This window comes from Pongo pygmaeus, chromosome 4 (genome assembly GCF_028885625.2).
Source record: "Pongo pygmaeus isolate AG05252 chromosome 4, NHGRI_mPonPyg2-v2.0_pri, whole genome shotgun sequence".
Classification (NCBI taxonomy): domain Eukaryota; kingdom Metazoa; phylum Chordata; class Mammalia; order Primates; family Hominidae; genus Pongo; species Pongo pygmaeus.
This window is the reverse complement of record NC_072377.2, coordinates 106360967-106387259: the sequence shown is the minus strand read 5'-3', so window position 1 is coordinate 106387259 and position 26293 is coordinate 106360967.

The following is a 26293-nucleotide window of genomic DNA, read 5'->3' as shown; positions in this document are numbered from 1 at the left end:
GCCAGTCTGTATCTTTACACTGGAGCATTTAGGCCACTCACTTTCAACGTTAATATTGAGATGTGAGGTACTGTTCTATTCATCATGTTAACTGTTGCCTAAATAGTTTGTTTTGTTTTAATTTTGTCATTGTTTTATTGGCCTTGTGAGATTTATGTCCTAAGAAGATTCTATTTTGCTATATTTTAAGATTTTGTTTCAAGATTTCGAACTTATTTTAGCATTTCTTGTAGTGCTGGCCTGGTAATGATTAATTTTCTCAGCATTTGTTTGAGAAAAGACTATCTCTCCTTCATTTATGAAGCTTAGTTTCATGGGATACAAAATTCTTGTCTGACAATTATTTTGTTTCAGGAGACTAGATAGGATCACAGTCCCTTCTGGCTTGAGAGGTTTCTGCTGAGATATCAGTTGTAAATCTCATAGGTTTTACTTCATAGGTTACTTGATGTTTTTGTCACAGCTTTTAAGATTTTTTCACCTTAATTTTAGATAACATCATGATTTATCTGTCTGGATGATAATCTTTTTGTGAAAAATTTTCAGGAATTTTTTGAGCTTCTTGTATTTGGATGTCTAGATCTCTAGCAAGGCTGGGGAAGTTTTCTTCAATTTTTCCCTCAACTAAGTTTTCCAAACATTCAGATTTCTCTTCTTCCCCAGCCCAGAGCCTGGTAGACCCGCTGGGTGGTTAGTCCCAGAAGAGTAATAACAATCACTGCAGTCTGGCTCTTAGGAAGCTTAATCCCTAGGGAAGGTGGAGAGTACCACATCAAGGGATCACACCATGGGATAAAAGAATCTGAACAGCAGGCCATGAGTTTCAGATCTTTCCAATTTTGAGTAGTTTTTCACAGCATAGACACAATTGCAGTGCTGGGTGCAGTAGGGAAAGTCCACACTTATACCCCAACAGGCAGGTAGCATCTCTGATCATGAAGGATCTTGGAGAGGGGGTTCTTGTTTCCCCTGGCATTCCAGAGCAGACACAGCTGAGGCTTCCCCCATAGGAATTTAGTGTGGAGGCACCTGTAGACAGCCTTTCTGGAAAAATCCAGAGTGAGTGCAGCCCCACAGAAGGTGCATACTCCAGATTCTAACCCCTTTCTGGCCACATCTTTCTGGTGAAACTTGGAAGGGATGATACTGAAGAAACCCCTCTAACTCAAAGGAAATGGACTGCAACACTGATTTGCTGACTTTGGATAAGTGTCAGCATAACTGGGTAATGGATGGGATTGGGTTAGAGACCCAACTTAGAGGAGTTAGACCTTCCCCTAAGACAGAGAGGGTTAAAAAGACTCTTCTCACTTAAGGCAAGGACACTGGACTGACCTTGGGTTTGAGGCCCAACTTGGGAAGGTTAGAGTCCTTACTAAGATTTAGGGGGATAGAGGCCCCACTCAGTAAAGTCTCTCTCACTTAAGAAAGGGTTTGGCACCATGGGATGTTAACTGTTCTGCTCTTTGTATTAACCTGCCTTGTCCTCTGTTGCATGAGTCCATTCCTTGGTTGTTGTCTCAGTTTCACTGTCATTTTCAGAAGACTTCATTTAGCTGGTCTTAGGAACTTTAAATTACTATTTCCCTATGTGCCTCCTAATTTCTGTCCATTTGCTTGTGAAACATTGGGAACAAAAAGCATTGAAGTCTCTGACTCTAAAATTGCTGACTGAGATTTGGTATTTAACAGCTATGAGCAATAAGATTAGATAGATGTGGCTATGTTTTGTTGCAGCTATGCCCAGTATGTGTGATCAAGAGGCATTAGGATGGAAATCAGGGAACTTTTCTCTTTGCTATTTCATTTCATTTAGACGCTAAAAATAAATAAATACATAAATAATTTTTAAAGCACTTCTTTCCTGTCTTTGATTTAGGCAAATCAGCTTTGCTTATCCAATCCATGCTGCCACTATTGCCCAGAACCTATTTGTTCTGGTCATTACCATCTAAATCTTCTTAATTTCCTTTACTTTATTCAACATTTCTTTTGTTGGGTTCCATGTTGTGGTTTATGTAAGATTCACAGCTCAGCTCATTTATATTATTCAGATAGTGTGAATAAGAGAATTCAATTTTCGTCAGGGATCCCCTCATTACTATAGCTGGCCTTTAAAACCTCTTTTATCGTTTTTAGTAGAACTTGGCCAGTGGCAATACAATCTCACAGGTTTGGAACTATTTTTTTAATATCATCTGCCAACTTCATGGGAAACACGGGATTGATCCCAAAGGACTCACAGCTAGGATGTATTCTTGAATATTTGGAACAGTTTAAACTAAATAGGCTTAAGAAGAGAAAACTGGTGTTTCTATGTAATACTGTTTAGTCTCTGTATTATTTGGAAAAACAAGAGAAATGACCTCTTACTGGAACTACAGCCTTTAATACTATTCTTAAACTTGATTTGTTTTGTAAGTGGGAGAGAAAATGGGATAAAATACCATATGTTCAAGCATTTTTGTTGCTCAGTCAGGATAAAACCTGGCAGCAGACATGTGCATGTTTGATGAAAGGAAAGGAAGAATAAAAACTAGACATACTAGATGATCCCTTGGTGCAATCACCCCCAGTTCAATATGCATTTTTCAGTGGAGCAGAACCTCCTTCTGTCAGCTTTGAAAGTTCGGATGTGTTGGTCCTTTCTCCCTCTAGTCCACCTGAAAGTTCTATTGAGAAACTTTTATCCCCTCCTCACCTGTCTAATTCCGCTCTATACCCACCACTCCCTGAGAAAGCTAGCCTTGTACTACTTATAGTAGAGCCTCTTATCAACCTCCAGGGGGAGATCTTTGTCCACTTAGAAAGGTGGCAAATGAGGAAAAAGGCACTGTAAGAATACATGTCCCCTTTTCTATGTCTGATGTTGTTATATGTAAAGACAAGTTTGGTCATTTCTCTGAAAATCCAGGAAAACTTGTAGATGAATTTGAGAAATTAACTCTGACCTATGGTTTAACTTGGCAGGATCCCCATGTTTTGTTGCCTCTGTGTTGTACAGTGGAAGAGAAACAACACATTTTGGGGATGGCTAAGATCCATGCAGATCAAGTATTGGCTCACAACCCTAATCATAATATATATTAGGCAGGAGGTATAGCAGTTCCAGATCAAGATCTAGAATGAAACTATCAAAGGTACAGGGGACTTGGGGAGGAGAGATCATATCATTGCTTGTTTGTTGGAAGGGATGAAGAAATGTATGAAAAAACCTGTTAACTATGAAGAGGTTAAGGAAGTTTCTCAGGGTAAATATGAGAATCCAGCTTTGTTTCAAGAGTGGTTAGTTGAGGCAATTAGGAAATATACTAACACGATCCTGCCTCAAAGGAAGGAAAGACCCTTTTGGGAGTACCTCTTATAAGCCAGTCTGCCCCTTATATCAGTAGGAAACTGCAAAAAGCAATGATCAGTCCCCAGACCCCTATGGAAGAGCTTTTGGATATGGAGTTTTTAGTTTTTAATAACAGGGACAGAGCAGAAAGAGCAAGAAGGACCTCCAACAAGGTGCAGTTCTTGGCTTCAGCCTTAAGCTCACCTCCCACATGGAGTTGCCCTCCTGAGTCTTGGCCTGAATAAGGGATGCAGAAAGGTGGAAAGCCCAAAGCTGGGCATCCAAGTCACCATGCCTTGGGTATAAATCAATGTGCATACTGCAAATAAACTGGCCATTGGAAGAGAGACTGCCTAGCACTCCTAAGGGAGCCATCAGCACCCGAACCAATAATGGCTGAAATAGCCAGTCAAGCCCAAGAGTGACAGGGCCTGGGACCTTCTGCCACAGCTCCCATTGGACAACTAGTCATATCTCAGGAGGAGCCTTGGGTAACCCTTGACATGGCAAGTGAGAATATTAACTTCCTTCTGGATATAGGAGCTGTTTACTCTGTTTTGATCCATTATAATGGGCCTCTGTCACCCAAAAACTGAATGGTCACAGGGATAGATGGACAAGCTCATGGAAGCCATTTTGCCTATTCTTTAAGCTGGTCTTCAGGGACCTCAGTTTACTCATATGCCTTCCTTATTATACCTGAATGCACAACGCCCTTGTTGGAAAGTGATTTGTTGACTCAGCTGCTAACAGTGCTATATTTTGGAAATCATAAAGCAGATGAGGGATTGCTCCTTTTCCTTTTCTGTGATAAGGGAGGTAAGTCAATATAGGACTTATCTAGTTTACTTATTGAAGTAAAGTCCCAAGTAAATCCTATAGTATGAGATACTGAGATTCCAGGCAATGTGTTAAACATTCCCCCAGTTTGCATCTAACTTAGGCTTGGTGTCCCATACCCCTGGTAAGAGACACTACCCCTTAAAGCCAGAGGCACAAAGAGGGATCAAACCATTAATAGCTAAGTTTTTGCAATTTGGGTTGTTAAGACCCCATGAATCTCCTCGTAATATGCCAATCTTGCTAGTTAAAAAGCCAAATGGAGACTTTAGATTTGTTCAAGATCTTCAAGCTGTCAAAGAGGCTGTTATTTCCATACATTTTATAGTCCCGAATCCCTACATGCTGTTAGTCCAGGTCCCTGGGGATGCCGATTGGTTTATGGTCTTAGATCTTAAGGATGCTGTTTTTTCGTTTTTTTTTGTTTTTTGTTTGTTTGTTTGTTTTGAGATGGAGTCTTGCTCTGTCTGTTGCCCAGGCTGGAGTGCAGTGGCGCGATCTCAGCTCACTGCAAGCTGCGTCTCCAGGGTTCATGCCATTCTTCCGCCTCAGCCTCCTGAGTAGCTGGAACTACAGGTGCCTGCCACCACGCCAGGCTAATTTTTTGTATTTTTAGTAGAGACGGGGTTTCACCCTGTTAGCCAGGATGGTCTCGATCTCCTGACCTCGTGATCTGGAATGCCTTGGCCTCCCAAAGTGCTGAGATTACAGGCGTAAGCCACTGAGCCCGGCCAAGGATGCCGTTTTTTTTGCATTCCAGTACACCCTGACTCACAATTCATCTTTGATTTTGAGTAGACTGATTCTGATAGTCATTAACTTGGACCGTTCTTCCCCAGGGGTTTAGGGATCGCCCTCATATGTTTGGAAATGCATTGGCTAGAGAATTAAGAATGTTACAATTAAATAAGACACTATTATCCAACACGTGGATGACTTATTTGTAACTAGCTCCACCAAAAGAGATTCAGATGAAAATACCATTAAGATGCTAAATTTTCTGGGAACTAAAGAGTATAGGGTCTTGCTGCATAAGGCCCAGATTTCAACTCAAAGGGTTAAATACTTAGGATATGTCCTAACCCTTGGCACCCAGGCAATAGCACCAAAAAGGAAAGCTACCTTGGGCATTCCAGAATATCAAACTAGAAAGCAGCTGTGGGTTTTCCTAGGGATGGCAAGCTTTTGCAATTTGAGTGCCTGGATTTGGGCTTATAGCCAAGCATTTACAGGAGGCCCTGAAAGGAGCAGATGTAGATCCTTTTGAATCAGATAGTAATTGTAAACAAGCTTTTAATGCTCTCAAAAGATAATTAGGATTAGCTCCTGCCCTAGGAATTCCTAATCTTGATAAGTCATTTTTACTTTATGCAGCTGAAAAACAAGGAACAGCCCTAGGTGTTCTTGTCCAGAAGCTGGGAGATATCCCCCAAGCTGTGGCATATTTTTCTAAACAATTCGACCACGTCATTTCAGGATGGCCTGGATGCGTCAGGGTAGTTGCAGCAACTGCTCTTTTAGTGAATGAAACTGATAAACTGGCTTTAGGACATCTGGAGGTTTTAACCCCACACCAAGTACAAGGGTCCAAGTTTAAGTCATCCACACATTGGATAAGGGTGCCTTATTTAATTGTAACATTCTTAATTCTCTAGCCAATGCATTTCCAAACAGAAGCTAAAGGACACCAGTGGATGACAGGGGGATGCTTACTGAAATATCAGGCTTTGCTGCTAGACACTCCTGATGTAACTCTTAAAGTATGCCAGACTTTGAATCCAGCTACCTTTTAGCCTGAACACACAGGTACCCTAGATCATTCTTGTATACAAGTCATGGAGCAAGTTTACTGCAGCCAGCCAGATTTAAAGGATGAGCCTCTAGATAATCCTGAGGTAGAATGGTTTATGATAGAAGTAGCTTTGTTCACCAGGGAAACAGGAAAGCTGGGCATGCTGTTGTCAGTTAACACAAGGTATTTGAATCTCAGGCCTTACCAGCTTCAACCTTGGTTTAAAAGGCTGAATTAATAGCTCTTTAGTAGAGCCCTGGAATAGGGAAAGGACTTGAGAATCAACATTTACACTGATTCTAAGTATGCCTTTCTGATACTTCATGTTCATGCTGCTATCTGGAAAGAACGGGAACTCCTAACTGCTAAGGGTTCCCGAGTAAAACATTATTTGGAAATTCTGAATCTATTGGATGCTGTTTTGCTGTCCAAGGAAGTAGCTGTAATTCATTGCAGAGGGCATCAAAAAGGAGACTGTAGTGTGGCAAAGGGAAACTTCTTTGCAGATGTGGCAGCTAAGGCAGCTGCATTAAAGGAGCCAGTTGGACTTGTAGGCATATTACTGTCGTCTGCCCCAGTAATGACAGAACCAAGATATACTAAAGAGGAACAAGAATGGGCTAAAGGTCAGGGTTTAATTCAAGATTCTTCTGGATGGCTTATGAATGACAACAAACTGTTGATACCAGGTGCTAATCAGTGGGAAATAGTTAAGCATTTGCATGACTCCACTCACTTGGGAAGAGATTTCCTGTTTCAATTGATGTCTTGGCTTTTTATAGGAAAAGGCTTACAACAGTAAAGCAGGTAAGTCAGGCCTGTGAATTCTGTGCCCAGAATAACCCAAATAACCAGTCTTTACCTCTTCCTTTAGTAGGTCCTGTTCAGCATAGGGGGGTGTTTCCTGGTGAAGATTGGCAAGTAGATTATACTCAGATACCCCAATGTAAAGAGTGTAATTATTTATTAGTATTCTCAACACCTTTACCTGTTGGATCTAGGCTTTTCCTACCAGGTGTGAAAAGGAAATTGAATTTCTAACCTCCTATTAAAGGAAATAATTCCTAGATTTGGGCTGCCTAAGAGCTTGAAGAGTAATAATGGCTCATCTTTCACAGCAACAATTACCCAAAACATATCTTCACCCCTAGAAATTCAGTGCTGTCTTCACTTGGCATGGAGGCCACAGTCTTCAGGGAAAGTAGAAAGAGCCCATGAAACTCTAAAAAGGACTCATGCTAAACTATGCCAGGAGTCATCAGAAACCTGGCTGTCTTTATCGCTTGTAGCCTTGTTGCATGTTTGAGTGGCTTCCAGAGCAATCTTCAGCCCAGCCCTTTTGAAATAATGTATGGAAGGCTTTTCTTAACCACAAACTTCCTAATAGACATAGATACTTTCAAGCTACAAAATTCTGTAATCAACGTAGGACAAGTACAAAAGGCACTCCTTGAATATGGAAATCAAAGACTCCCTTCCTCTAATAAGGAAGATAATCTTTTTATAACCCAGCAGGGAAATTGGCTTCTATTAAAAACTTGGAAATATCCCCAGCAGGTCAACTTTCCCCCAAATGGAAGGTACCCTATCAAGTTGTCCATGGTACCCCAACTGCCATTAAACTTCCGGGAATAAACAACTGGGTCCACTTATCTCGAGTTAAACCTGTCTCTGAGGAGGTCCCACAAGCCGACAGAACAAAAAAGACTGATCCCACGTATTGCTGTGAGCCAAGCAGGGACCTCCATCTCCGGTTCAGAAGAAATGAAAGGGATGGGTAACATAGAGATATAGATTGGCATTCTACTCTTGAGTATAAGTTGAAATCACACAGGATGGGTAACATAGAGATGTAGATTGGCATTCTACTCTTGAGTATAACTTGAAATCACACAGAAAGTAACTTATTGCTGAGTGGGCACAGACTTTCGCTTCTCTACATAATTAGACAAACTGTTGAGTATGTGGAGAACTGCCACTTTCCTCCACTTCCGGGTTGCTCTGGCATATTCAACTGGCCAACCTAAGTTTGTGGGGATTTTATTATGATTGAGAAACTGAACATTGTAAAAATAGCCCCTCTTTTCCCATGTATCATAGCCACACAGGCCTTAGCCTATTCCTCTCCTACTGTGAGACAAGAAGGCACCTTTTCATCTAATTAGGAAACAGCTAAACTTCACCCCAACTTTAGGTTCTACTGTTCATGATGGACTTGGGCAGATGACAGCTGTTCAAGTACAGGTACCAGGAAAAGAGTCTCTGTTTACAAAGTCACAATAATAGTCACCACCAGACTAGAACTCATGATATGGGATGGTTATCACCTCAACAATGTAATTAGATCCTTCTTTCAACAGGGCAGATGTGGATGGGATGGCAACATAATTTGCCAAAAATGGGTGTCTACCCTTCTCGTTGGGAGTGGTTATGGGCTTGTGGAACTCATGGCTGGCCATACTCACCTTATAACTGGACTGGAAGCTGTACGTGGGGCTGTCCTTATCTCCTGGGAGGTAACTTCAACCTCACTAAATAGGACTCTGCCATCTAACTGGGAAATTGTAAAGGCTCTCCATAGGTGACAAAAATGGGCATTTTGGTGGTTCTACCCAATGGCTATGTTTTCCCCACAGGCAGCTACAATCTGTATTGAGTTACAAGTTAAAGCCTTAGCCAAGCACATGGCTGCAGCTTTCAATAATAATGCCATGCCCTTGCCCTCCTAACTGAGGAAACTTCTCAGTAGCCTTACAAAATCTTATGGCTTTGGACATTTTAACAGCAGCCCAAGGAGGAACATGTGCTTTGATCAAAACCAAATGTTGTGTGTATGTTCCAGATTATTCACATAATATTACCCAGGCTATGAAAGCTTTAGACACTCATATTTCTGCCATTGATGTACTGTCAATAGACCCTATATCTGCTTGGTTCCAACAACTGGCCAGTTCTTGGAAAGCCTTCCTGTTTAGTTTACTTGGAATGATTTTACTTATTTTGTTTTGCTATTGTGGAGTATATTGTGGTTGTACTCTGTGGAGGAATGCAAGACAAGCTTACTCAATGTTTTCTTAAATTGGACACATTAATTTTCCAGATATCACCTTTTGTTGAAACTCAGCATTCTAAACAACCCTCACCATACTGACACTTTCTGACTGTGCTCCTCTCTACCCACTTACTGGGCTGCATTCCTAGAAAGTTAGGCATTCCTAGCCTCTAGATGTTTATGGCTAAGGGAACAGACAGATAACATTTACTAAACAGACCCAGACTTATGAGTGTCCTGATATCTTGATATCCTGAGAACAGAAGCATTCCTAATTTTGCTTTAAAGATAACGATATCAATTCTTACAAAATATAGTAATTAAGAAAATTAATTTTTAAATTGTTCTTTTCTCTTTTATTAATTCCTATGAAATAGTAGGATGACTCATAGTGTCTCACACCATTTGTATTTTGTACCATGAACACAAACTACCTATGCAACAAACTGACTTAATTTTTAAAATTCTGTATTTTCCTTCACATATAAAAAATAAGGAAAATCAATTTTTTATCACAAACCCTTGTAGTAGAGCACATCTCTCCATGATCTTTTTTTAATCCTATATATAAACAAGTATCATACCTAGGATGGGCATGTTTCTCCTCTTACTTTTGGGAACACCCTACTCTGTCTATGGAGTAGCTGTTCTTCCACCACTTTACTTTCTTAATAAACTTGCTTTTGCTTTTCACTACAGACTCACCCTGAATTCTTTCTTGCGTGAGATCCAAGAACCCTCTCTTAGAGTCTGGATCAGGACCCCTTTCCAGTGCCAATGGTATTTTTAATATGCTGTTGAGTTTTATTTGCTAGTATTTTCTTGAGGATTTTTGCCTCAATATTTATGAGGGATATTGTTCTGTAGTTTCATCTTCTTGTAGTTTCTTTGACTTAGTATCAGAGTCCTGCTGGTCTCATAGAATGAGTGAGAAAGTGTTCCTTCCTCTTTAATTTTTTTGGAAAATTTCAGAAGCATTAGTGTTAATCATTCTTTAAATGTTTGATATAAATTACCACTGAAGGCACCAGGTCCAGAGCTTTTCTGAGTTGAGAGAGTATTGATTACTAATTCAATCTCCTTACTAATTACAAATCTACTAAGATTTTGTAGTTATTTGTGATTAAACTTAGCAGGTTTTGTGTTTCTAACAATTTATTTCATTCACATTATCCAATTTGTTAGCATATACTTGTTCATAGTACTTTCTCATAACCCTTTTTCCCTGTAGAACTGGTAGTAAGATCTCTATTTTCATTTCTGATTTTAGTTTTTGTTAGGTTATCTAGCTAAAGTTTTGTCAGTTTTGTTGATCTTTTCAAAGAAACAACTTTTGGTTTAATTGATCTTCTGTATTACTTTTCTATTCTCTATTTTGTTTATCTCTGTTCCAGTTTTTATAATTTCCTTTCTTTGGCTAGCTTTGAATTTAGTTTGTTCTTTTTTTACTTGCTTATGTTGTAAAGTTAGGTTGCTGATTTGAGTTTTTTTTTAATAAAAAAATTATAGTTATAAATTTCCCCTCTAAGCACTGCTTTTGCTTTGCCCCATAAGTTTTGGTAAGTTATGTTTTTAATTTCGTTCATCTCTAAGTATTTTCTAATTCTCTTGTAATTAAAAAAAAATTCATTGGTTGTTTAAGGCTGTGCTGTTTTGTTTCTATAATTTGGTGCATTTTCCAGTTTTGCTTCTGTTTTTAATTTCTAAGTTTATTCTGTTGTCATTAGAGAGAAAAAGATTGTATGATATCTATATTTTTAAATTTATTAAGACTTAGTTTGTGATCTAATAGATGGTCTATCCTGGAAAATGTCCATATGGATTTGAAAAAAATGTGTATGCTGTCATTGTGTTCTGTATATATCTGTTAGATCTAGTTGGTTTGTTGTGTTAAGTTCTCTATTTCTCATTTGTCTCTGCCTGGTTGTTCTATTTGCTATTGAGAATGGCATATTAAATTCTCCATCTATTATTGTAAAACTTTATGTTTCTCCCTCGATTCTGTAGTTTTTGCTTTATATATTTTGATAACCTGTTATTAGATACATAAATTTTTATAATTGTGATACCTTTTTGCAGTATTGAAACTTTTGTTAATATATAATGTCCCTTTTGTCTCTTGTAAACTTTTTAAAGTTAAAGTCTATTTTGTGTAATATTAGTACAGCCACTCCTACTCATTTGGTTATTATTTGCATGGAATATATTTTTCTATCATTTTGCTTTTAATCTGTATCTGCATCTAAAGTAAATCTCTTGTAGACAGCATTTATGAATGCTTGACTTACACTGAAGCTACATTCCAATAAACCCATAGTAAGATGAAAATAATACAAATGAAAAAATACATTTAATCCACCTAATTTATGTAACATCATAGTTTAGCTTAGCCTACCTTAAAGGTGCTGAGAACACTTACATTAGCCTCCAGTTGGGCAAAATATTCTAATACAAAGCCTATTTTATAATAGTGTTAAATATCTTATATAATTTTTTGAACATAGTGCGTTATTGTTGTTTACTCTCATGATTTTGTGGATTACTGGAAACATCACAGGAGAATATGAGAGAGTATTGTACCAAATATTGCTAGCCGAGGAAAAAAAAATCAAAATTCAAAGTACAATTGCCACTTAATGCATGTCACTTTCACACTGTCATAAAGTTCAAAAATCATAAATTGAACCATTTTAAACCATGGGCTGTCTGTAACTGGATCATGATTTTTATACACTTTCCCAATCTCTGTCTTTTGATCAAAGAGTTTGTTACATTTACAGTTAAAGTAATTAAGGATTAACTTCTGTCATTTTATGATTTCTTTTCCATTATGTGTTATAGCTTTTTTTGTCTCTCATTTCCTTCATTATTATTCTTTTTTGTGTTTAGCTTTTTTTGTAGTGAAACATTTAAATTCCTTTATTTCTTTATCTATTTATCTATCTATCATCTGTCTATCTATCGCTGTTTCCTTTGTGTTCACCATGGAAATAGCACTTAAAATCCTACAGTTACAACACTCTAATTTGAAGTTATACCAGCTTAATATCAATAATATACAAAAACTTTGCTTCTTTAATGAATTCATCTCCTACCTTTGTGGTTGTTGGTGTCACAAAATTACATCTTTATACATTGTGTACTCCAAAACATAAGCTAATAATTCTTTCTAAATTTATTAGTCTCTTATGTAGAAAACAAAATGTGAAGTTACAAATCAAAGTTACAATAATAGTAATTTTTAGATTAATAGTTGTTTTTAAAAATGTGTGTCTGTTAAATCTAGTAGAAAACAAAAGGAGGAGGTTTAAACTGTTGTTACAATAACACTAGATTTAAATTTTTTTCATTTATTTTGCTTTATTGACATATTTATCTCTTAATACAGTTTTTAGTTACAGTTTAGTGTGTTTTCATTTCATTCTGCAGAACTTTCTTGCAGGGCACACCTACTGGTAATGAATGAGCTCTCTCTGCTTTTGTTTATTTGGGAATGCCTTAATTTCTCCCTCACTTGTGAAGGTCAATTTTGCTGGATATAGAATTCATAGTTGAATTTTTTCTTTTAGTATTTGGAAGACATCAGCCCATTGCCTTTGGGCTTTTAAAGTGTCTGATTTAAAAAAAACCTCAATTTATAAGCATATTGAGAAGCCCTCTTATGAACTGAGTTGTTTCTGTCTTCCTGATGTCAAGATTCTCTCTTCATCTTTGTCTTTTAAAGTTTGATAAAAACGTATCTCAATGTGCATCTGTTTCAGAGTTCATCTTTCTTGGAGTTGACTTTTTTCTTTTAGTATTTTGAATATATCAGCCCATTGCCTTCTGGCTTTTAAAGTTTCTGTTTAAAAAAAAATTGATTTATAAGCATATTGAGAAGCACTCATATGTAACGAGTTGTTTCTGTCTTCCTGATGTCAAGATTCTCTCTTCATCTTTGTCTTCTTAAAGTTTCATAAAAATGTGTCTCAATGTGCATCTGTTTCAGAGTTCATCTTTCTTGGAGTTCATTAGGCTTCTTGAATGCTTATATTTATGACTTTCATCAAATTTGAAAACTTTTCAGCCAATGTTTTTTTAAATATTCTCTCTGCTCCTTTCTCCCTGTCTTCTCCTTCTGAGAGTCTCACCATCTGTACATTGGTCCACTTGATGGTTTCCCTTAGGTCCCTTTGGCTCTGTTCACTTTTCTTCAATCTTTTTATCTTTCTATTCTTTAGAATCCATATTTTTAGTGTCCTATTTTCAAGTTTACTGATACTTTATTCTGCCTGCTCAAATCTGCTTTGGAATTCTTCTAGTAAATTTTTATTTTAGTTATAATTTTCAGTTCTAGAATTTCTTTTTGGTTTCTTATAGGTTTTCTATCTTTTTATTGATATTTTCATTTTTTTCACATATTGGCTTTTTTTGTTTTACTTTCTTTACATCTTTTTTTTTTTCTCTTTAAGCATCTCTAAGAGATTTGTTTTTTTTTTTTTTTTAGTAGATCTGCCATCACATGTTTTTTTTTCAGGGAAAATTTCTACCAATCTACTTTTTTCCTTGGAATGGGTCTTGATGTCCTATTCTTTTGTATGATTTGTAATTTTTTAGTTGAAAACTGGACAATTTAATAATGTAGTAACACTGGAGATCAGGTTCTGCACCTTACCCTTAGCTTTATTTTTATTGATTGTCATTTTTATTTATTGTTGTAAAAATTATTTTAGGCTCTCTGTGCAAAGAACCTGCCTGAGGTATAAACTTAAGGCCTCCTCAGGTCTTTTCTGAGCCTGCATCATTCCCTGGACATATGCAGCTACTTTCTAATTTTCTCTGTTTATGCAGTTGCTTTTGAATGTTTTACTCTCTAATGCCTTGCTACCAAAAGGGAATAAGAAGAGAAAACTGAAGAGGAAAAAGGGTTCCAAACATTTAAATTTTATAAAAGACACTTCAGCTAGAAAAAGAGGAGCTTGAAACAATGTGGCAGGAGGTGTAACAACCACAGTTACCTGCCTCTTGTCTACACCTCTGTGATTAGAAGCAGCAATGAGGGGTAAGAGCACAGGTCCCACATATTTATAGGAACTGGTGGTTTTTTTTCTCACCATGGTTTCTGGTAACTGTGTGCATGTTTTTCCAGGAACACATGCACACTGCCTGACCTGGGGTTAGAAGTGAGGGATGGGTTGCTGCTACTATGCTAAGAGATGAAATTGAACAAAATCAACTGCAATTTACTATCCAAGTCTTCGCCCGAGCCTACTTAATAGCCTTTTACTCAATTCCTTATTTTTGGTAGCATAGCCCCTAATTAATTGTTCGTCTTCTTATACAGGGAAGCAACACAATAAATAAAATATTGGAATTTAACTTAAATAACCTTAACATAGAGCACAAGGGAATCTGAGCTGTGCAAGGGGTAAACTTTATCACATGTCGATGTGTTACCAATATATTCTCGATGTTCACTGTTCTACTACATGTTGAAAGCATCCTAGCACCTGCTCCTATGATTCTCCATCTGAGAGGTTTCTTTCAACCTGTGAATGAAGGTAGGCCAAAAATATCAGAAAATTCGTTATTTGATGTGACTCCATGAGCGTACTTCAGTTTTGGGGAATTGGAGGATAAAGACAAAATATTCTTTGTCATTCAGATGAGAAAACTTTGAGGCATACTTCACATGGTCTCCCATAGGCTTTCAGAAGAATTAGGCCCCATGTACCTTTAGTAATAATCTATTCATTAGCACACTATCTATGGACTTCTTTCCATTCCCTATTTCACTTTCCATTCCTCCTTTAGTACATCTTCCAAAATAAACCACTGGTACTCAAATCCTTATCCCAGGCTCTGTTTCTAGGGGAATGTGTATAACAAAGCCACAGGAAAATTACTTAAAGTGGTAATAAAACCGAACTGTTTGCCAAACTCTGAACTCTGTAAGCAATTGTATATAATATGCTTTTAAAAGATATTCTTTATTTTTGAGTTAGAGTAAGAAGAAGGGGTGACTTCAAATAAAACTTCTAGTCTAAATAATCTGAAAAATATGAAAAAGCATCTCAATATTTTGGTTTAAATACAACAAATATCCCATTAAGTGTATAAATGGGCTTACAATAATATAAAGGAATCCATGACAGGGCTTTGGACTAGCATAATATTTGTAGATAGAATGGAAATTTCCTTATCTCTGTAAAGCCAAAATCACTGAAGGGCAATAACATCAGTGAAAAGCTTGTCAGTATTTTTTAATCCTGTCTTCTAGCAAAGGGAGAGGGCACAGTAACTTGCCTTTTTGGCCTTATATTCTTGTGAAGAATAAAATATCCCCTTTAGATGTGGTCCTCATAGTCCTTCTATCACATGGAATTGTGGTCAGAATTTACATTACCTATATGTTCCAGAAATTCTAAGCCAACCCATTAATTTAAAGTATTTGCAGATATCAAACTAAGCTGCCAGTCATAAGCAAAATAAATCCTCATGAGATTAGATCCCCACAGATTTGAACCAAATAAGCATTCATGTACAATAAAAAAAAATTACAAAACACATGATGAGATAAGCCATCATAAGTGAGAGTCAGCAGAAACAATTAACAGCAGAATTGTATAATACCTCCTTCCAATATCTAACATCATTAAATATTAGAACTATGTAAAATTTTAAACAAACAAAAAGATAACTAAATAAATGAGTAAAGAATAAAAGTATCAAAATATCTAGGAAGATTTGAAAGTAACTAAAAACAAATTTGCAGTAGAAAGGAAAAATAGTATAATTAAAATAAAAAATTCAGTGCATGGGTTAAAGAACTGCCAAGACACAGTTAATGAGAGAATCGATGAACAGGAGAAGAGATTGAAAGAAATTACACAAGAATCATAGAAAAGAAAAAAAGGGACAAATATTAAACAGAGTAAAAAAATGTGGAAGCTTGAAGTAAAAGAACAAGCATAGGAATAATTTTAGTTTCAGAATTAAATAATATAAAGAATGAGATAAAATATAAGACAGTTAATGATTGAAATTTTTCATTTAATCATAAAAGACATGAATCCCAAAATTCAAATTTATGCCTATATACCTTAAAATAGAATTGCATAATAGAAAAATGAAAATGTTTTTTAAGTATGAGAGATAGACAGATTAGATACAAATGAATGAAAAATTTGATTACAATAGGCTTTTCAAAGTGAAAGCCAAAAAATGGTGGAATGTTATCTTCAAATTTATGGTTAAAAAATAACTGTCTTCAGAACTATTTGGCTTCGAAAAAAAAAACTGTCAACCTGAAATTACATACTAAGCAAAAAATACCTTTTGGGTATGAAGATAAAAAAATACTTTTTCAGACAAACAAAAATTGAGAGATTTTACTTAAAAATGACTGTCACTTAACTTCTGAAAATGTACTTCAGGAATAGGAAAATAATTCCAGGACAGTATAAGAGGCAAGAACAAATTATGAACAAAGGAAAACCTGGCTCGATCTCAGAAAACTTGGCTGATTGAAGAGTAGCAGTAATAGTTAAAGTAATTGCAGTGCTGTTATTAGTAGCAGTAATACAACAATAATAATAGTGGAGGAAAAAATTATAAAACCTTACATTTTTACATCACATGTAGTATTCTTTGCTTTCAATTATCTTTTGTCTTGCAATATTTTATAATTAATAGAGCTTTTTTAAATATTTGCCTGCTATAACTTTTTCCATATTTTAATTTCAATATTTTCTGTCTTAATATTCTAAATATATTTGTCTATATCATGTGATTAATGTCTGTATTGTACAAATTTAACCCAAATACTTTCAACATAATTATTGATATATTTTTAATAATTTTTACTACCTTGATGTTGTTCTTTATGTATTCCGAATTTTCTACTTTTTTAAAGTAAAATGTTGGCTTAAGTGTTTTCTGCACTGTGTATAGTTATGGGCACAGCAGTCCTCATGTCAAGTGTCTCTTGTGTAGCCCCCACCTTCTCTAGGTTGTCCCTTGGCCACCCCATGGGATTAAGAGTGTGCACACTAGAGATGTGGCATAACCTCCAGCCGATGAATCTAGGGAAGAGGAAAAGGCCAGTGTGGGTTAAAGAAGCAGGCTTAGAGCTGCTTGATCAGAAAACTCAGAGTTCCTGGAGGTCTTGGTGTAGCCTCTTGGCCTAATGGACTCCTCATCCAGTGGTAAAGGGTGAAGCTGGAGTATAGCTAGAGTAAGTTGGGCCTTATAAAGCACGAATATGGAGACAATGGTACTCCTTTCCTGAGTCTAGGGCAATACCAAATATATTAATATAAATAAAATAATAAAACTTTTAAGTTTACTAAGCAAAAGACAAACCCCAAAAGAAAAAAAGAGGGGGCATTTTATAGGAAAGGAAACATAATTGTCTAAGAATAATATGAAAAGATGTTCAAGCTAATTAGCAATTATGAAGATACACAAATCTAAATATACCACAAAGATACTATTTCATATACATTAAAATGACAAAAAGTACAATGGCATGACAAAATTTATCATTTAGAATTTGGCAGAACAAGACTTCTCTTAGACTTCGAGTGGAAGTGTAAAGTGAAGCAGGCATTTTGAACAGCCATTCAGTTTTATCTTCTAAGTTGAAAGAGTCTTTCTCATAATCCAGCAATTCCATTCATGGGAATTTATGTCTTGGAAAATTCTCACGTAAGTCCAAGAATAGACATGTTCAGAAATGTTTATAAAAGCATTTGGTTTGTATTGGCAAATAAGGGAAACAATATACATAATAATAAATAAGATAATACATAAATACATTGTTTCTATTTTTTGCAATGGAAACAATACCAATATGAAAATGAATGATATTGAAGTGTAGCTATTAAAATGAATAAATCTTTAAATAAAATTTTGAGAAAAAATATCAAATTGCAGATCATATATATAAATATATGTAACATCTAATAAAACTCTAAATATCATTTATAGGCATTCTAGTACAAATGTATGTAAATATGATATATATAATAAAAGTTATAAAGAAGCTTAAGAGAATAATAAAACATCTATTTGCAACAGAAGCAACATGCTGCATTGCTTACAGTGGGAGATAAATAATTTTCTTCCTAACTCTGAAAACAAAATTTGTTTTTGCCTCAGTCTGGTTGGACAAATTTTGGTTACCTGCCCACTCCATAACAATAATAATTGTAGATATAATAACCAGATTGACTTAAATTTGTGCTTCTAAATTAATAATTGCCAAGGGGGACATGATTGCTATAACTGGATTATTTAATTAGATCTTATCTCTAGAGGTGAAGATAGAGTCAGCTTCCTTTAGGTCACCTGGCAGTTTTCGAGAGACAGAAATAAGATAGGATTCTTTCCTAGGAAAAAGAAATTTGCAGGAGTTAATATTGTAGTGCCCAGGACTATACTAGCAACAGTGGGATTAGGGGTAGAATGTGGATGATATGAGAGAGAGAAAGAGAAGATAAGAGGGAAGAGGATAGAATAAGAAAGAGAAAAAGAGAGGAATTAAGTCTGATACTCTGGTAGCTGGATTGTATGTTTTCATAGAGAATGTTACCAAGTATTAAATATAGGGAACACAGGAGGAACAGAAGATTTAAAAAAGATGAGTTCAGTTTTGCACATACTACGTTTGTGGTAGCAATGAGGCAGCCAAGTAGCATTTAGCAGTTAAAAATACATATATGAGGGCGTGGTGGCTCATGCCTGTCATCCTAGCACTTTGGGAGGCCTAGGCAGGCGGATCACGAGATCAGGAGATTCAGACCATCCTGGATAACACAGTGAAACCCCGTCTCTACTAAAATTACAAAAAATTAGCCAGGCGTGGTGGTGGGCACCTGTAGTCCCAGCTACTCGGGAGGCTGAGGTAGGAGAATAGCGTGAACCTGGGAGGTGGAGCTTGCAGTGAGCCGAGATCATGCCACTGCACTCCAGCCTCGACGAGAGAGTAAGATTCCATCTCAAAAAAAAAAAAAAAAGTCATATATGAAGTTCAAGAGAGAACTCAATGGAGCAGTAACTGGGGATCATATGTATAAAAATGATAATTTGAGACATGGAAAAAGACACATTTGCCTAAGAAGAGAAAAGGGCCTAGTATAAAGTGATTTTGAGGAGCATAGCATATAAGAAATGGTCAGAGGGAAAAATTAAGAATGTGAAGAAAGAGAAAGAAAGAAAGAAAGAAAGAAAGAAAGAAAGAAAGAAAGAAAGAAAGAAAGAAGGAAAAAGAAAGAAAGGAAAGAAAAAAGAAAGAAAGAAAGAGAAAGGAAGGAAGGAAGGAAGGATGGAAGGAAGGAAGGAAGGAAGGAAGGAAGGAAGGATTAAAATGGATACACTAAAAGCCAAGGCAAAACAGTATATGAAGAAAGTGGGAGTAGTCAAAATTGTCACATGTTGCTGAGCATCAGGGGGAAGTAAGTGATCTACTAGATTTATGATGAACAAAATGGTTGTTGTAAAAACAGGATAAAAGCAATTTTCGAGGAATTGTAGTTGCGGAAGCCAAATGGCAGTGGATCAGTGGATCAAGGAATGCATTTGAGAAGAGCAATTGGAGATATCAAATGTAAACAACTTCTATAAATATGGCTGTCAACAGAAAATATAAGACTCAACTGGCTGTAGTACTGATGTCTGTAAAGGGTGGTAGATAATGAGGGCTGTTGCTATTACTGTTGTGATGAGCTTGAGCATGTTCAGAGGTTGGTGTCAGGGAGCAAATAGGAGGTTGTTGTTTATGAGGAAAAATATAACTAATAGAGCTAGATTTCTCAGAAGACAGAGGGGATAAGGTGGAGTCCAAAACACAGGGAGAAAAATTCGCTGTAGTAAAGGGAAAAGATTTCCTCCATTGCCACAGAATCACTGCACTAGATAATTTTTGGGTTTAAGCTCTTTCAGATTAAAAGGAACAGACACCGTTAATTCCACTGATGCAATTTATCATAAGGTTAAACATAAAAGTAAGAAAACGAATATACTTTCTCAGTAGCTAAACAATTCAGCATTCATAAAGAAATGAGACAACAGTCTGGGCGCAGTGGCTCACACCTGTAATCCCAGCACTTAGGGAGGCCGAGGAGGGCGGATCACGAGGTCAGGAGTTCGAGACCAGCCTGGCCAACATGATGAAACCCCGTCTCTACTAAAAATACAAAATTAGGCTGGGCACGGTGGCTCATGCCTGTAATCCCAACACTTTGAGGGGTCAAGGCGGGTGGATCACAAGGTCAGGAGATTGAGACCATCCTGGCTAACACAGTGAAACCCCATCTCTACTAAAAATATAAAACATTAGCCAGGCGTGGTGGCGGGCGCCTGTAGTCCCAGCTACTAGGGAGGCTGAGGCAGGAGAATGGTGTGAACCTGGGAGGCGGAGCTTGCAGTGAGCCGAGATCGCGCCACTGCACTCCAGCTTGGGAGACAGCAAGACTCCGTCTCAAAAAAAAAAAAAAAAAGAAACACACTTGAAATAAAAAATGAGTGCAAATTCAAAACATGCATGCTTAGGAATCAACTTATTAGAATTTAAACAAGATTTTCACTCTTAGAAGAAATATATGTTTTCCTACATTGTAATAAAAATCCATCTCAAGACCATCTAGAAATGTAATTTAGGAACTAGCAGTATCTTTGATGAGACAGACTGAGTTTAGTAACTGCTTACATGAGCAGAGCTTTCAATAGTCTTCTTCCTAGAATATTCAAGTGCTAACTAACCAATAATGTTGATTTTATTTTCTTTTTTCTTGTGTGGTCTGTTATTTGGAAAGATTTTTTGTTCAAAAAATAGACTACATTTATTAAAGAAAATCTTACATAGTTTTGTTGGGGCCAAATATGCTGTTTTTATTAGTCTTTCTGGCATATTGTACATAGCTTTGGTATCTCCATTACTGTCTATGAAGATCCCAGATAGTGTACAACAGACCTAAAAAATGACCTTACTCCCTGCCCCCATAAATGTATAAATACCTCTTTTATACACATGAAAAGTGTGTCTCTTCTAGTATAAAGCACAGAAAATGTACATTGGAGGAGTGACTATGAGAAGAATCATTGCTTTTTGTTTCGGAAGTGTGAGTAAAGAGAGAGAAATATATTTTTAAAATCCTAGTTTAGAAATTAAAACTAATTTCCTCTCTGAAACAATGTTTATCTTAATAATTAGGAATGGTTGGAATTCTATTATTTCTTCTGTAAATCAGATTAAGGGCTAAACACATTGTTTTGATATGGTCTAAGAATTTGGTCACTAATTAAATGTTCTTATCTATTCTTTTTTTTTTTTTTTCTTGAGACAGAGTCTCACTCTGTCTCCAGGCTGGAGTGCAGTGGTGCGATCTCAGCTCACTGCAACTTCCGACTCCCTGGTTCAAGCAATTCTCTCGCCTTAGCCTCCCGAGTAGTTGGGATTACAGGCACACATCAGCACAACCAGCTAATTTTTTTATTTTTAGTAGAGACGGGGTTTCACCATGTTGGCCAGGATGGTCTCTATCTCCTGACCTCATGATCTGCCCACCTCAGCCTCCCAAAGTGCTGGGATTACAGCTGTGAGCCACCGCGCCTGGCCTCTTATCTATTCTTCTAAAAAATGTCTGGATTTCCAAAATTAAGTGAATTACTCAGAGTACTACAAACTATACTATTCTTTTGTGCTCATCAGTATCAAAGAAATAAAAACAGAGCTTATAAAAGTATCTGGGGCTGTTGCAATCATTTACATCAGAGCTGTTTGCACTTTGTTTACATCACTCAGATTAGTATGTACCTGAGACACTCCTCTCATTCTCATTATGATTGGAGGTTTATATTGTGAAAATTGTCACCCTTTCAGAGCTTGAACTATCATCTATTTTATATATATCTAAAAATGTCAGATACATAATTTACATGTATCATGTGTTATGTGAAGATTTTTAAATTGGAAGAATGATACAATTAACTAAAAGCTTGTGTATTAGTCTGGGTTCTCTAGAAGGACAGAACTAATGGAGAGATGTATATATGAAGGGGAGTTTATTAAGGAATATTGATTCACATGATCACAAGGTGAAGTCCCACAATAGGCCCTCTGCAAGCTGAGGAGCAAGGAAGCTAGTCCTAGTCCCAAAAACTCAAAAGCAGGGAAGCCCACAGTTCAGATTTCAGTCTGTGGCCAAAGGCCCAATAGTTCCTAGCAAATCACTGGTATAATTCAAAAGTTCAAAAGCTGAAGAACTTGGAGTCTGATGTTTCAGGACAAGAAGCATCCAGCATGGGAGAAAGATGACGGCTGGAAGACTCAGTAAATCTGCATCATTCAAGCCATGTTGGCAATCAATTAGTTGGTGCCCACTCACATAGTTGGTGGGTCTGTCTGTCCCAGGCCACTGATAAATGTTAATCTCCTTTGGCAAAACCCTCACAGACACATCCAGCAACAATATTTTGCATGCTTCAATCAAGTTGACAATATTAACCATCACAAGTCCACTCCTTGTCAACTTGAACCCATACACATCTCCTGAAATCATAATCTCCAAATAAATATAATAATGTCAAAATTATACCTAATATAACACAGCTGTCACTAGTACAACCATACATGCACTAATCTTAACCTAGACGCTATTACATAAAGTTAACAACACTTAAAATACTAATATAAAGTCAATAAATCTTTTGTCACATGACAAAGGAAAGAGAAAGAAAATAAAATGAAAGATATTTTCTTAGTACAAGTGTATACATGCACAAAGATATTCTTAACAAAATATTCATGACAATTACAGTCCTTGTTTCTGCAACTGGTTACCTAGTAGTAGGCAGTATTGATGTCTACCTTCTTCTACTACCCTTTCTGTATTCCCTGTGCCTTCAGAAAGCCTCTCAGCAGGTTGTGGTTTTGTACCTGGTGGAATGACCCAAATCTTCATCCCTGAAAGGTCTGGACCATTTGTAGTCCTGGCTGGATTGGGTTGTAGTTTCCCATTCACCTTTTCACAGGGCATGGTAATACTAAGACACCCTAAAGGATTCCCTGTACTCCACACATACTATTCCTTTCCTCCATTGGGGAGTAGTAAACTGATTTCATCTTGATAGTCTGGGCCAATCACTCCAGCCAACACTGTAACTCCCTTCTTAGCCTGTTGACTTAGAGGTAGGAAGAGTCCAAAGTGGCCAGGTGGCAATCTTAACTTCCGGTTTAATGGAATAGTTATTGTGTCTCCTGGTGGCAGCATTCCTCCCTCTGGAACTAAGACCTCTTGACCAGCAGAACAGAACATAATGTCACAGGAAAAGGAAGCAAAAATTTTGCTAGTGGGTCACTTCCACCCCTCGATTACTGGACCCACAAATCCTGGCTATGGGAGAAACAGTACCATATATTGAACACTGAGTCAGAGTATACAGAGCCTTCTAGAGAACTTTGCCCCAGCCCTGCAAAGTATTGTCACCTAGTTGGCATTGTAATTGTGACTTCAAAAGGCTATTCCACCATTCTATCAATCCAGCTGCTTCAGGATAATAAGAAACATGGTAAAACCAGTTCGATGAGCATGAGCCCACTGCCACACTTCTTTAGCTGTAAAGTGAGTTCCTGGTCAGAAGTGATGCTATGTGTAATACCATGATGGTGGTTAAGGCATTCAGTGAGTCCACAGATGATAGTCATGACACTCGGTGTCTGAGGGGTTTTGTCTGCTGCTTGTCCTGCTACAATATCACTATCAGCATTTTGGCCAAAGCCATTCAACAAGTCTCTAGGAAGTTCCAAACTTTCCCACATATTCCTGTCTTCTTCTAGGCCCTCCAAAGTGTTCCAATCTCTGCCTGGTTTTCCAAAGTCACTTCCACATATTCGGGTATTTTTACAGCAGCACCCCACTCTCTGGGGTACAAATTTATCGTATTAGTCCATTCTCACGCTGCTATGAAGAAATACCCAAGACTGAGTAATTTATAAAGATTAGAGGTTTAATTGACTCACAGTTCCGCATGGCTGGGAAGGCCTCAGGAAATTTACAATCATGGTGGAAGGCACCTCTTTATAGGGCAGCAGAGGGGAGAATGAGGGCCAGCAGGGGAACTGCCAGATTCTTATAAAATCGTCAGATCTAGTGAGAACTCGCTCACTATAATGAGAACAGCATGGGGAAAACTGCCCCCATGATTCAATTACCGCCCACCAGTTCCCTCCCATAATCCCATGACACATGGGGATTATGGGAACTACAATTCAAGGTGAGATTTGGGTGAGGATACAAAGACTAACCATATCAATACTAGAACAGTTTTGTTTTTCTAAATTTAGATTTTTTGAGAGAGGGGTTTAGACATAGATAATTGTGTCATATGTAAGTAGAAGAGGTTTCATTTCTCCTTTTCTAATGTAATGCTTTTAATTTTATTTTCTTGCCTTGATCATGCCAGCTAGAACTTCTTCAATGCCAAGCAAGAGTGGCAAGAAATGATGATACCCTTGCCTTGTGCTCCAACTGTTTCACAATTGAGTGTGAACTAGGCTTTTCATTGATGCTGTTTATCAGATCTAATAAATAGAGAGAATAATAGATTGGATGGCTCAGCATAGGGTTTATGTTATTTTAGGATTTTAAATAAACTTGGAAACTCATCCATGAGCCATCTTTATACTTACTTTATCAACAGGAAATACAGATAATTTGGCCAACATTATTATCTTCACAAAATGGTAATTAAGAGCCACTCTTAACTATATGACAGTATGATAGTTAATGCCTTTTTGTAGCATTTTTAAAAACCTCATAAAATAGAAATTTTGATGACAGACTCAAGGTATTCATGGCCTGAATTTTAGCCTGAATACAAGGATACAAATCAGTGAACTAGACAAATCTGACTGTAGAAAAAGAAGACATATAGTTATTTTCTAATCATTCCTTCTTCCGTGAAAGGAAAGCGTCTTTTAACTTTAACTTTTATTCTTGTTGATAAAGTAATGTTTATTTTTATTCAGATTATAATTGAACAAAATCCTGTCATAAATTTGTTGTGGGAAATATTCTCAAGATAAACTTATAAATACAGAGCTCTTCTCCATACCCTTCTAGGGATCCCCTAATTTGTCACTTTGCTGGTAATCCATTAATTTGTTTCTCAGTTAGGTTTAAGAGGGAACACACCTCCTTTGTTCTCTTGAGCTTGATTCTGTGGCAACCTTTCTTGAGGAAACTTGTTTGAATTTTCCCATGTTGAAGTACGGTTTTAAGTATTTGATATCCGCACTTGTGTAAATCTCTTATCCAGTAAAATTTTATTATAGACTTTATATTTATAGACATTATATTTGGTTCCTAAAATTGGATTTGATATATCAAGTTACATATTATTTTAGACAGCTTACTTACTTAAATTAGGGTGTTAAATTATCTGCTTGCTTTAGGAAGATTTTTAAATAAGTTTATTATAAGTCCACTTATGGAAAGAAAGACATTCAAATACTAGATAGGTGAATTTCAGTTTCTTTCACCTTTCTTCAATTTTTACAATTATTATATTTCTAGAAACAGTAGTTTGGTCAACATTGTTCAAAGGTATAATGTTCTTGTTATAATGTATTCTTCCTTGGAATATAAGGGCATCAGTACTTTCTCCTACTTAGTTTATTATCCTATCACAGTTGCTGATCAAAATCTTGAACGTTACTTTAAGTTTGTCTTGTCTTAACAGACTATTCTGAAATCTGAAAGCTCATCTCTCTCTAGCTCAGCCCAGCTCTTAACAGTAATGTTTTTCTCTTAAATTAATGGCACTTCCCCACCCTGTGCCCCATGGTAAGCTGCTTAGATTCCTGTCTTTTACATTAAGAAGGAGATATGCTCAAATATGATTTGCAGACATCATAATCTTTGTTCACAAGAGACGCATACATAGTACAGGATCCAACATTCTGTAAGCCATGAGAGCAATCAATTATATTTTGCACTATGAACAAAAGCCGAAGCAAAGCAGAAGCAAAATTGAAGTCAGAATCTGATGGACAATTCAAGATATTATTATTTAACTACCCACTTAATCCCAGAGATCTAAATCCAGGAGGTTAGGTAAGGGTTCTTATTGGAAAAGAGCCCATGAGAAAACCAAGGCAATAGTGTAGTAGAGAATTCCTAAAACATTTAGCACCTGTTTGGGCGTATGAATGTCTTCGCAGTATCAGTCTCAAACTAGAATTTGGGAACAGTGGCTATTTTCTTTAGGACAACTACTAATTACATATTGG